The 11,391-nt window shown below is 39.6% G+C and overlaps 1 long non-coding RNA gene across 1 annotated transcript; it reads right to left on the bottom strand.

Annotated features, from left to right (window-relative positions):
* Positions 1-1,189: 1,189 nt before the first annotated feature.
* Positions 1,190-10,942, bottom strand: LOC126990789 (uncharacterized). Its single transcript, XR_007744727.1, has 2 exons — positions 10,616-10,942; positions 1,190-1,512 (listed from the first exon to the last, which is right to left on the bottom strand). It is a non-coding gene; the product is annotated as an uncharacterized LOC126990789 (long non-coding RNA).
* Between the last annotated feature and the right edge of the window lie 449 nt (positions 10,943-11,391).

Here is an 11,391-nt window from a genome sequence, read left to right as displayed (position 1 = left end):
TCAAGTACCCCCTCTTCCGTCACCCCCCGCTTCCCTACGCTAGCCCGAGAGGTGGGTGGTGAGGGTGGAGTAAAGATGTGGGTTGGGTGTGGGGGGGGTCCAGCTATCCCCTCTTCCGTCACCCCCCGCTGACCCCCCCAACTCCCACTTCCGTCACCCCCCCGCTGAGGTTACCCCCACTTCCGTACATTTGTTACTGCTAATATCACTGAAGCAGCCAAACACTTACACTTGTCTTCTGGAAAGTAACAGGAAAACTGGATTTATTGGATTTATTGTTTGTATAGACAGCTTAATAGGTTTGTATGACACCATAGTTTCCTCTCAACAGTATGAAATTACTTTTTTATTAATATATAAATTTAGTCAAGATCATCTTGAGGTGTTTTTTGCAAAATTATGCAGACTTGAAGGATATAATAATAACCCAACGGGGAGGCAGTTCAAGTCTGCTTACAAAAAATTACTTGTTCACAATGATGTACAAAATGTATATATTAGGTGGAAACACTCTGGCACTGCAATCAGTTCCCATTTTAACAGTTTCTAGTAACTGCTCCAAGGGATGATAATGTGGACTCAGAACCACCATCTGCTCACTCAATAAATTTATCTATTGCTAGAAGCAAAATACTTGAAGAAAATGCCCAAAATTCTGCTCATTGTGATCATGACTATGTATATGTACCCCACCCAACACATATGTCATTATGCTCACAGAAAATTGTTGCATATATAGCTGGATTTGTAGTATTTAAACTAAAGCAATGTTTAAATTGTGAAGCCTTTCTAGACGCATTAGAAAGTACCAGTCATAATGATATAAATTTTCTAGTTATGCATAGGGGTAGAGGATCTCTGATTATTCCATCAGATGATGTAATTGATGTATGCATGACCTGTGAAAAGGTTTTCAGAATGCATGCAGCATATTTTGTGTCATCAGGGAAAAATCTTTCCAGAGTAACTTATAATGAACTAATGATATCTGTTTTAGAAACCTACTTGTACAAGCCTGTATTTGCAACTCTGGATCATCATATTTTTAGACCCTTCTTTTCTTGTATTAAATCAACTCTTTTATCACTCATTAATTACTCCATAAATGATCTCACCGTCTCGTATCCCTGGTAGCGTGATCCGGCTTAAGTTGTTATTGGAGACTGGTGTTCGGGGATAAACAAGGGAAAAAGTAAATATACATTTATTTAAAATTAAATGAAAGTAATTGCCTTACGCAATATTCTATGCTCAGACGATCATAACACTGGCATATTCAGCAATGGATGCAACATATGACAAACGACATGTCTTAAACATAATACTACAATATGTGCTCAGTTGTTGCCAATAATAATAACACTCGTCGTTCCACAAGCAGTGGTTTGTATCTCTCTGCTTACATCACAATCATTATGTACTCTCTTCACAAAATCCTAATAACACATTCCTGTAGTATAATCTACTACAAGTCATGGAAACACCCAATTTTACCACACCCAGTGGTTTTACCTTTGCTTTACATCGCAAACAAATAATCACAATCCTGTCCCACTCACAATCCTACTTCACATCTCCTACATTATAATTCCAGGACAATACAGTCGGTTTCCTTAGATTCTCGAATTTCTACTCACGATTAAGATCACAACAGCCATTCTCGGCTGAGTGAGTAGCAGGTCTGCTTGAGGCGAGAACCAAGCTCGGTCTACTCATACCACTGATCTCTAGGCCACATTTTCTTTGCTTTAGGCGGACTTACATCCTTGACACGCCCTTAATTTTCTACATAACCAATGGCCAATACTTCCTGTCACACCCATCTGCTAGCTCATTATGTTGTATTGTTTTACTTCTCCTGCTATTCGTGAGTCAGTCTTAAGACACTCCCTCAGTGATTTTTCTGTTAAATTATTGGCTCATAACATGTCGCCACGACTGACGTCACGGGTCAGAGTCTTTTCAATGGTTGTTCACACTTTCTGACCACGCCCACTGGGCATCTGTTTTCTGTATCTGAGTCTGGGTATCTGTTTTCCTTTACCCTCGTTGTTTCCTCTTGGTACTTGAGATGCTTACACTGTTATATATGTCACTTGTTTTGTTAGTGTTTGTCCTGTCAGATGGCTACACAGTTGTATACCTGCCTGTCCTCTCTGGGTCTCTGGTGTCCTTTACCCTCGTTGTTTCCTCTTTGTACTTGAGATGTTTACACTTATATATATGTCACCCTTTTTGTTAGTGTTTGTCCTGTCAGGTGTTTACACAGTTGTATATCTCACTCCTCTGTTTCCTCGTTTTCTGGGTCCTGACATTACTTCCCCTTCCGGAAGATCTCGCCCCTGAGATCTCACAGGTGTTGGTGGAGAAGATACGCCTTGCAATGTCTGCAGTTGGTTCGAGTCTGGAATTAGGCGGCGTCGTGCGTAGCGTAGGACATAGGAATACCCACGGCAGACGTCACCAGCAGAAGAACCAGGATCACGACAATGGCGAAGACAATCCACCAATGGATTGCGGGTTGAAAGGGCTGATCCGGCTCGACCACATAATTTAGGGGCTGCAAGCCAGCTGTTAGCTCCTGTAGGGGGATGGACTCAGCACTGCGAAGAGAACCTTGCCGAAGCATCAATATCCCATTATCCGTCAGGCTGACAGTATGTCTGTTTACAGGATGGGTAGGGCATGTGAGTGTCAGAGTGATGGGGGAGGCAAGTGAACAGGTCCAGTAGCCAGGACCTTTCAAAACATAGGGGGAAATGTTTTCAAGACTATTGTGTGGCAGAGGTTGATCACTGACTCATGTTTCAAGAAAGCAGCCGATTCACAAGAGGCTGCGTTACTAGCCTCATAGACGGGGCCTGTGGGAGGACAAACTAACATATGGTTATTCTTGTTACAGTGTTTTATACTAGAAAGCATAAAATATATTTTCCTATTCTCACTGAAGGCAATACATCTTGAATCAACACTATACATAAGAAAGTAAGTGCTATTCTGCACAGAAAATGGAAGGGAGTCGATTCGAAAGACATCAAAGGTGTCAATCGGATCTCCTCGCAAAGGTTTGGTGAAATAGAAATTACGAGAATCGTGCAAAGCCGTTGTCCTGGAGGACAGTTATTACATCCCTATATAGAGCTAAAAAATCAAGAACTGCAAGGCACAAAAGACCTGGAGGCCGATCCTAGGCTTCCTTTAATGTACTGAACAACTGTTTGTTTCACATAATGGTTGGAGTTATGTATGTTTGCAGGGGAGCCTGCAGACTCAAATATAAATTTTGTATACCTGGTCTTATGTGTCTCAATGCTAAGTCAAAATATAACAATTCTTGTAGGAGTTTTTTCTCTTCCTAATGCCATAGTCTATACTAAAATGGCGCACAACTTGGTTCAATACATCTACAGCTGAATATAGCCTGTTAAAGGCAGATTGCATGGCATGCATATTACTTAATGATGTTGAGTTTTCCATAATAAACATTTAACTATATAAAATCTTTCTCAGTTAATGACTCTAGTCCTCTATTTTTTCATGAATAGCATCAACTTGAGCCTGGGTCGCGGTACCAAATAGGTTATTAGACAAGGATCCTCAAAAAAATATTTCCCGTTTTTTTTTTTTCTCTATAATTCATAGAAGCATGAGCTTGTTTTGAATAGTAGTCATCACATAGCCTAAAACTTTTTTTAGGTGATGCAACAATAAACTGAATTCGTTTTCAAAATTAAAGAGTGTGTATTTTATTGCTTTTACAGCTGGATACTCAGGTGACATTTGAATAACATTTCAAGTAACGAAGCAGTTAAAATCCGTGCTTTATATAATGTAGCTAAAATATCTTCTGTGAGGCTAAACGGTACTATAGTCTCTGTCTGTGAGGACTATAATATAGATAGTATGTTGGTGTGAAACTTTGGCCAGCACGTGTTGGGGACTCCTGTTGTGTCAATGAGTCGTACACCGAAAGAGTCAAATCAATCTGTGGTTTATTTCGTCATATTTCCGCTCAATTATTGCATTTTCATCCATATGCATTATTCCTGTTCTATATCGTAATAGTTTTGACATTACATTAGGCAACTCTTGTACCGTCGAAGAGCGAAGGCTTTATCTATGCCGAGGTGGCTCTGAAAGTTTGGGAGTAACCTGAGAAGGTAGGGCCTGTGCATCAGCTGTTTATTGCTGTTGTAGAACGAACATTATTTAATGTGTCATGAGTAGCAGTCACCTCTCCGCTACGAGTCATTATTTTCGGTAGAAGTTTTCTCAGCGATTTCAGGGTTGAGCAATGCAAAGAATAGATCAGTGTCTGTCTCTGGATTTAAAGGTTATGCTCGCCTAATCGTTGGACATTGCTGCACGTCGATGCAATCTTCATGAAGGACTTTTACTCTATCTGTGGGGACCGTTGAAACCTTACTAGTCCTGAGGTTTATAATTTTTACCATTATATCACTGATCTTCTCTGTTACCCTGTAGGGTCCATCAAAAATAAGTTACAACTTTTTATTTACTTTTTCTGTGGTCTCGTTTGAGGAACACTGTCTCCAACGTTGATAGTTTTGATTTTGAAGCTTTGTATTTCTTTTCTATTTCTTCTCTACCTTTTTCAATGTAAACCTGGCATCTATCATAAACTTTATTTGCAATTGCAGCCATTTCCTTTTCATAGGAGTCAATATCATAAACTTTCCTTGCAATTGCAGCCATTTCCTCTTTACAGGAGTCAATATCATAAACTTTCCTTGCAATTGCAGCCATTTCCTCTTTACAGGAGTCAATATCATAAACTTTCCTTGCAATTGCAGCCATTTCCTTTTCATAGGAGTCAATATCATAAACTTTCCTTGCAATTGCAGCCATTTCCTCTTTACAGGAGTCAATATCATAAACTTTCCTTGCAATTGCAGCCATTTCCTTTTCATAGGAGTCAATATCATAAACTTTCCTTGCAATTGCAGCCATTTCCTCTTTACAGGAGTCAATATCATAAACTTTCCTTGCAATTGCAGCCATTTCCTTTTCATAGGAGTCAATATCATAAACTTTCCTTGCAATTGCAGCCATTTCCTTTTCACAGGAGTAAATATCATAAACTTTCCTTGCAATTACAACCATTTCCTCTTTATAGGAGTAAATATCATAAACTTTCCTTGCAATTACAACCATTTCCTCTTTATAGGAGTAAATATCATAAACTTTCCTTGCAATTACAACCATTTCCTCTTTATAGGAGTAAATATCATAAACTTTCCTTGCAAATACAGCCATTTCCTCTTTATAGGAGTAAATATCATAAACTTTCCTTGCAATTACAACCATTTCCTCTTTATAGGAGTAAATATCATAAACTTTCCTTGCAAATACAGCCATTTCCTCTTTATAGGAGTAAATATCATACCAGGGCTGCTGAATTTTTTCTAACATAGTGTAGGGTACAGGAGGATCTCTAAAAATCCTCTCTCTGTCTCTCTCGATAAAATGGGGACTCCTTTATGGTGCGATAATACGCAGGATTATAGGCCAAGATGTCTATAAGTAGCATTATATCCCAAACGGACACATTTCCTAAAACATTCTCCTCAAAATGTTAACAACAGTATAATTTGCGCGCTTTATTATTCCATTCCCATTTGTATGGTAAGCCGTTATTCGCGTGTCGCACAGGTAGCTTCCAATTTATCTCCTGCATCACGGAATTAACGAACTCTGAACCTTGATCTGTAACAACTGTCTGAGGAACACCGTGTACACAAACAACATCCACGTACAACGCCCTTGCCATTTCGCGGGCTTCCTTACTCCGTAAGGGTACTATAATCAAATACCTTTTAAAAACATCAACTATGGGCATTACGTATCGAACCCCATTGTCCGATACACCCATGGGACCCACAAGGTCCATGTGTATTCTTCCAAAAGGAGCGGTGACGTCTGGATATTGCCGCCAAGGAGCAGGGTGCAAGTTCCCAACTCACTTTTAAAACGACTACCATGACGCACTTCCTTACATAATTTTCTACATCCCGTTTCATTCCAGGCCAGAAAGCGAACTTTCTACACCGACATAACGTAACTTTGGTTCCTCCGTGCCCTGCAGTGGCGACGAATGAGCCAGAGTTATCGCCTTGGAAATACTTGGGGGGTAGAATCACCACCTTAGTGGCTTCTCCGTACGGACTCACTAAAACACATCATTTATTTCCACCTGTAACTCTGACAGGGGCGGCATCTCACATTATGCCTTTTTTCTCTGAGTCTTTGCTCAATTTTCATTCATGGGGCTTCCTTCTTTTAGCAAACTAATATGCCGGCTGCTCATCATGCAGCTCACTAATCTCCTGAATACTCCAGTCAAGTGTGTGGCCAATACACTCACTATTCAGGTCCATACATATCATATATTTTATTTTCTAATTTTTCGGTGCCTGTTTCTTTTTCTGCACTAGTGCAATACCTTGCCCCTCATTATCCACGTGTTCCACGGTTTTTGTTGTTCCCCATCCACAAACATTATCGCGCGTGTCCTTCTAATTCAATCTCAGTGTCCTGTGAGCCTTCATCCTTGATAAAAAAATCTGCTACTATATTTTCCTTGCCAGGCAAATGATTGATTGTGAAACCATACTCACTCATGAGAGTCTGCCATCTAGCTATCCTGCCGTTGGGACTAGCTACCTGTAACAACCAGATTAAAGGTCTGTGACCCGTGTGGATCTCAACAGGGTAACCCAGTATTAATGGGCGGTTTACGTGTAACCCATAAATTACAGTTAAAGCCTCTCGTTCAACTATACTGTACCGCTGTTCTGCCGTATTCAATTTCTCACAAAAAAAGATACAGGTCTTAGTTTATCATCATTATCCTGTTATTGCAATACTCCACCAGTATTGTAGTAGGATGCGTAGAGTGACTGTACCAAGCATTCTATCCTTAAGGGTTGAGAACGCAATTTTGTTTCATCCGTCCATATGAGTGGAGTTTTATTTATTTATTTATTTATTTTTTTTTTTTTGTGTACCTTTCTTCCCTTTGTAAATCTTTAGAAAAGGAGCAACAATTTGTGAATAATTTGCAATAAATTTGCGATAATAATTAGTCAATCCAAGAAATGACTGTAAATCATGAACAGTTTGAGGGGCCGGGACGTTTTGTATGGCCTCCAGCTTGCTAGATTGAGGTCTTATTCCCTCTGAGCGGATGGCATGGCCCAGGTAATCTACTTTGTCCTTAAAAAAGTTACACTTCTCCATCTTAAGAGTCAGTTTGGCTTCCTTTAAGCGATCCAGAATTTGTTCTAAGTTATCTGCGTGATTAGAAAATGTATCGCCCAGGATAATTATGTCATCAAGGTACACCTGAACCTTGTTGCTTAATAGTCCTGTAAGGACAGTGTTTATTATTTTCTTGCAGCAGGACGGGGCTGTTTTAAGGCCAAAGGGGAGGGAAGTAAATTCCCAATGTCCTGCTGGAGAAGAAAATGCCGTCTTTTATCTGCTGATTTCATCTTGGGGGATTTGATGGTAACCCTGTTTCAAGTCTAGGCATGAAAAAAAAAACTTACTATCTCCCAATTGATTGGGTATGGTAATTATATTAGGGAGTGGGTACCGGTCGTCTTGTAGTGTTTTATTAAGTGCCCGGAAGTCCAGACAAAGTCGTAGTACTCCATGTTTTTTTGCACTGGGATAAGTGGGGCATTATAGGGTGATCGCGAAGGGCGAATCACACCCTGTTGCTGGAGCAACATAAGTTGTTTATTTACTCTGTCATGATAACTGATAGGAATGTTATATGAACGCCTGTACACTACTTCATCAGTGTTTTGCTTGATGGTGCTTAAAAAAATAGAGCGTTGCTGTTAATGGTTCTTGTTCTGTGGAAAACACTGTTATATATTTATATATTAAGGACTTTAAAACCTGATTCTCTCTCTTCACTTGGGAATTTAGCGTCAACAATTTAATAGAGGCTTTTCTTCCTTACTTCAAGCTCTGCGGGCTTCAAGTCAAGTCAAGTCTGTACACTAGATACTTGTGGCAGATCAGCGTATAGCTCATGAGTGACAGGCTTCACAAATCCTAACGTTGTATTATCATCTATCTTTACACTCACTTTCAATATTCAAATACGGCACAGTGACATAAGATCTTTGATTGTCAGATGAAGGGGTTAACTTAACTATCCCTGAGCACAAGACTCTAGCCTGAGGAGTACTAACACAAGGCTCAAATAAAGCTTCACTTGCCTGTAGTTGCGTCACTAGCGTTATGTAACCTGCAACAGATGCATGCAGTTGCAAAGGTTCCGCTGGCAACACGTACGGCCTTATTTTCAGTGAGACCTTCTTCATTTCCATCTACATTTAGTTAAGATCCTTCACCTCTAGATATAAGACATATTTTTCCTGGCATAATTGTATGGTTTCCCTTCTATTATCAGTTTTAAGCTTCGTTCTTTGTTCCTCATTTAGTTGCAATGTTTTCAAAATAATCTCGTGCTACACGATAAATCAGTACTCAACATAATATGAGTCGGCAAATCTACATCGCGTGTTATCAATAAGTCTTGGAAACTACTTTTTCCTTCCATATTAACTTGTCTTTTACCGTCATTTTCAATATGGTATCTTTGCACAGAGACAATATTCACGGGTTTCGCTTCACAGTTATTTACTGCGAGCCCTAATTCTTTAATAAATTCATCCGTTAAAACTCACACACGCTCCTGTTTCTAGGAGTGCTGCCACTTTTGCATATGTATTATCATGAGTAGTGCGATCTGCCTAACAAAGTTACTCTTGAGTTATGTTAATTATAGCCTTCTTTTCATTACTTTTAAGGTCACTCCCTTGTTCGTTATAGCCTTCTTTTCCTTATGTTTATGTGAGGCGGTTACTCCCTTGTTCGTTATAGCCTTCATCTTATTATATTAAAGGTTACTCCCTTGTTCGTTATAGCCTTCATCTTATTATATTAAAGGTTACTCTCTTCTTCGTTATAGCCTTCATCTTATTATATTAAAGGTTACTCCCTTGTTCGTTATAGCCTTCATCTTATTATATTAAAGGTTACTCCCTTGTTCGTTATAGCCTTCATCTTATTATATTAAAGGTTACTCTCTTCTTCGTTATAGCCTTCATCTTATTATATTAAAGGTTACTCCCTGTTCGTTATAGCCTTCATCTTATTATATTAAAGGTTACTCCCTTGTTCGTTATAGCCTTCATCTTATTATATTAAAGGTCACTCCCTTCTTCGTTATAGCCTTCATCTTATTATATTAAAGTTTACTCCCTTGTTCGTTATAGCCTTCATCTTATTATATTAAAGGTTACTCCCTGTTTTGTTCTTCGCTCATTTTCCGTTTCTTCCACTGCAAGTGTGCATATTTATTTATTTATTTATTATTCATTTATTTATTTAATGTTATTTGTAGTAGTTAACTGAGGGGGGCACTACCCTGGCCTCCTCTTCCTCTGATTCTCTTACTTCACACATTTATCTTAATACTTCACACTATTGTCCATATGCTTCATTTTTTTATTTTTTCATTCATGACTTTTTATCCATACCTCACACTTTTCTTAGTATTTCACATTTTTTCTAGATCATACTCTACACTTCCTACCTGGGGGACGCGGGTTAGGCCTTTATAAAGTCACTCTATGGCTGCATGCCCGCCGCGGCACACCTCCACCCTGTGAGGCGTAGAGCCCCGTGTTCCCCTCCATCCTGGGGTAACAATCCTAAAACAAACAAACCTGGGAGGCGGGACGCTGCCGGTGCCTGTCACCTGACACCCTCTCACTGATGAGTGGTCCACGGTGCGGGTGGAGAGAGACTGCCCATCCCTCTCCACTCCGCCCGGGAAGGAACTCATGAACTCTCGGTTGAGTCGCGTGTGCTACCCATTGCACTACAGAACAACAGTGGTTGGCCAGAGTTTCCATTACCATATCGTCAAAGTCCATGTCCTCCGGAAGAACCATTAATTATATAATTAAATCGTCACTATTATTTCCGCCACTTAAAACGAGCAAAGCTTAATGAAAATAAGAGGCGTTTTCTCGTCAGAGTAAATTAAACAAAAGCACTGTAAGCACATGTCCCTATTTATCCCTATACCGCTGCCGCCAGTTTTAGACCCTTCTTTTCTTGTATTAAATCAACTCTTTTATCACTCATTAATTACTCCATAAATGATCTCACCGTCTCGTATCCCTGGTAGCGTGATCCGGCTTAAGTTGTTATTGGAGACTGGTGTTCGGGGATAAACAAGGGAAAAAGTAAATATACATTTATTTAAAATTAAATGAAAGTAATTGCCTTACGCAATATTCTATGCTCAGACGATCATAACACTGGCATATTCAGCAATGGATGCAACATATGACAAACGACATGTCTTAAACATAATACTACAATATGTGCTCAGTTGTTGCCAATAATAATAACACTCGTCGTTCCACAAGCAGTGGTTTGTATCTCTCTGCTTACATCACAATCATTATGTATTCTCTTCACAAAATCCTAATAACACATTCCTGTAGTATAATCTACTACAAGTCATGGAAACACCCAATTTTACCACACCCAGTGGTTTTACCTTTGCTTTACATCGCAAACAAATAATCACAATCCTGTCCCACTCACAATCCTACTTCACATCTCCTACATTATAATCTCCAGGACAATACAGTCGGTTTCCCTTAGATTCTCGAATTTCTACTCACGATTAAGATCACAACAGCCATTCTCGGCTGAGTGAGTAGCAGGTCTGCTTGAGGCGAGAACCAAGCTCGGTCTACTCATACCACTGATCTCTAGGCCACATTTTTCTTTGCTTTAGGCGGACTTACATCCTTGACACGCCCTTAATTTTCTACATAACCAATGGCCAATACTTCCTGTCACACCCATCTGCTAGCTCATTATGTTGTATTGTTTTATTTCTACTGATATTAGTTTTTCATTATTAAGACACTCCCTCAGTGATTTTTCTGTTAAATTATTGGCTCATAACATGTCGCCACGACTGACGTCACGGGTCAGAGTCTTTTTCAATGGTTGTTCACACTTTCTGACCACGCCCACTGGGCATCTGTTTTCTGTATCTGAGTCTGGGTATCTGTTTTCCTTTACTCTCGTTGTTTCCCCTCTTTGGTACTTGAGATGCTTACACTGTTATATATGTCACTTTTTTTGTTAGTGTTTGTCCTGTCAGATGTCTACACAGTTGTATACCTGCCTTTCCTCTCTGGGTATCTGTTTTCCTTTACCCTCGTTGTTTCCCCTCTTTTGTACTTGAGATGTTTACACTTATATATATGTCACCCTTTTTGTTAGTGTTTGTCCTGTCAGGTGTTTACACAGTTGTATATC

Source organism: Eriocheir sinensis, unplaced genomic scaffold (genome assembly GCF_024679095.1).
Source record: "Eriocheir sinensis breed Jianghai 21 unplaced genomic scaffold, ASM2467909v1 Scaffold200, whole genome shotgun sequence".
NCBI classification, from domain to species: domain Eukaryota; kingdom Metazoa; phylum Arthropoda; class Malacostraca; order Decapoda; family Varunidae; genus Eriocheir; species Eriocheir sinensis.
The sequence above is the reverse complement of the archived record's forward strand: the minus strand, read 5'-3'. Positions and strand labels throughout refer to the sequence as shown.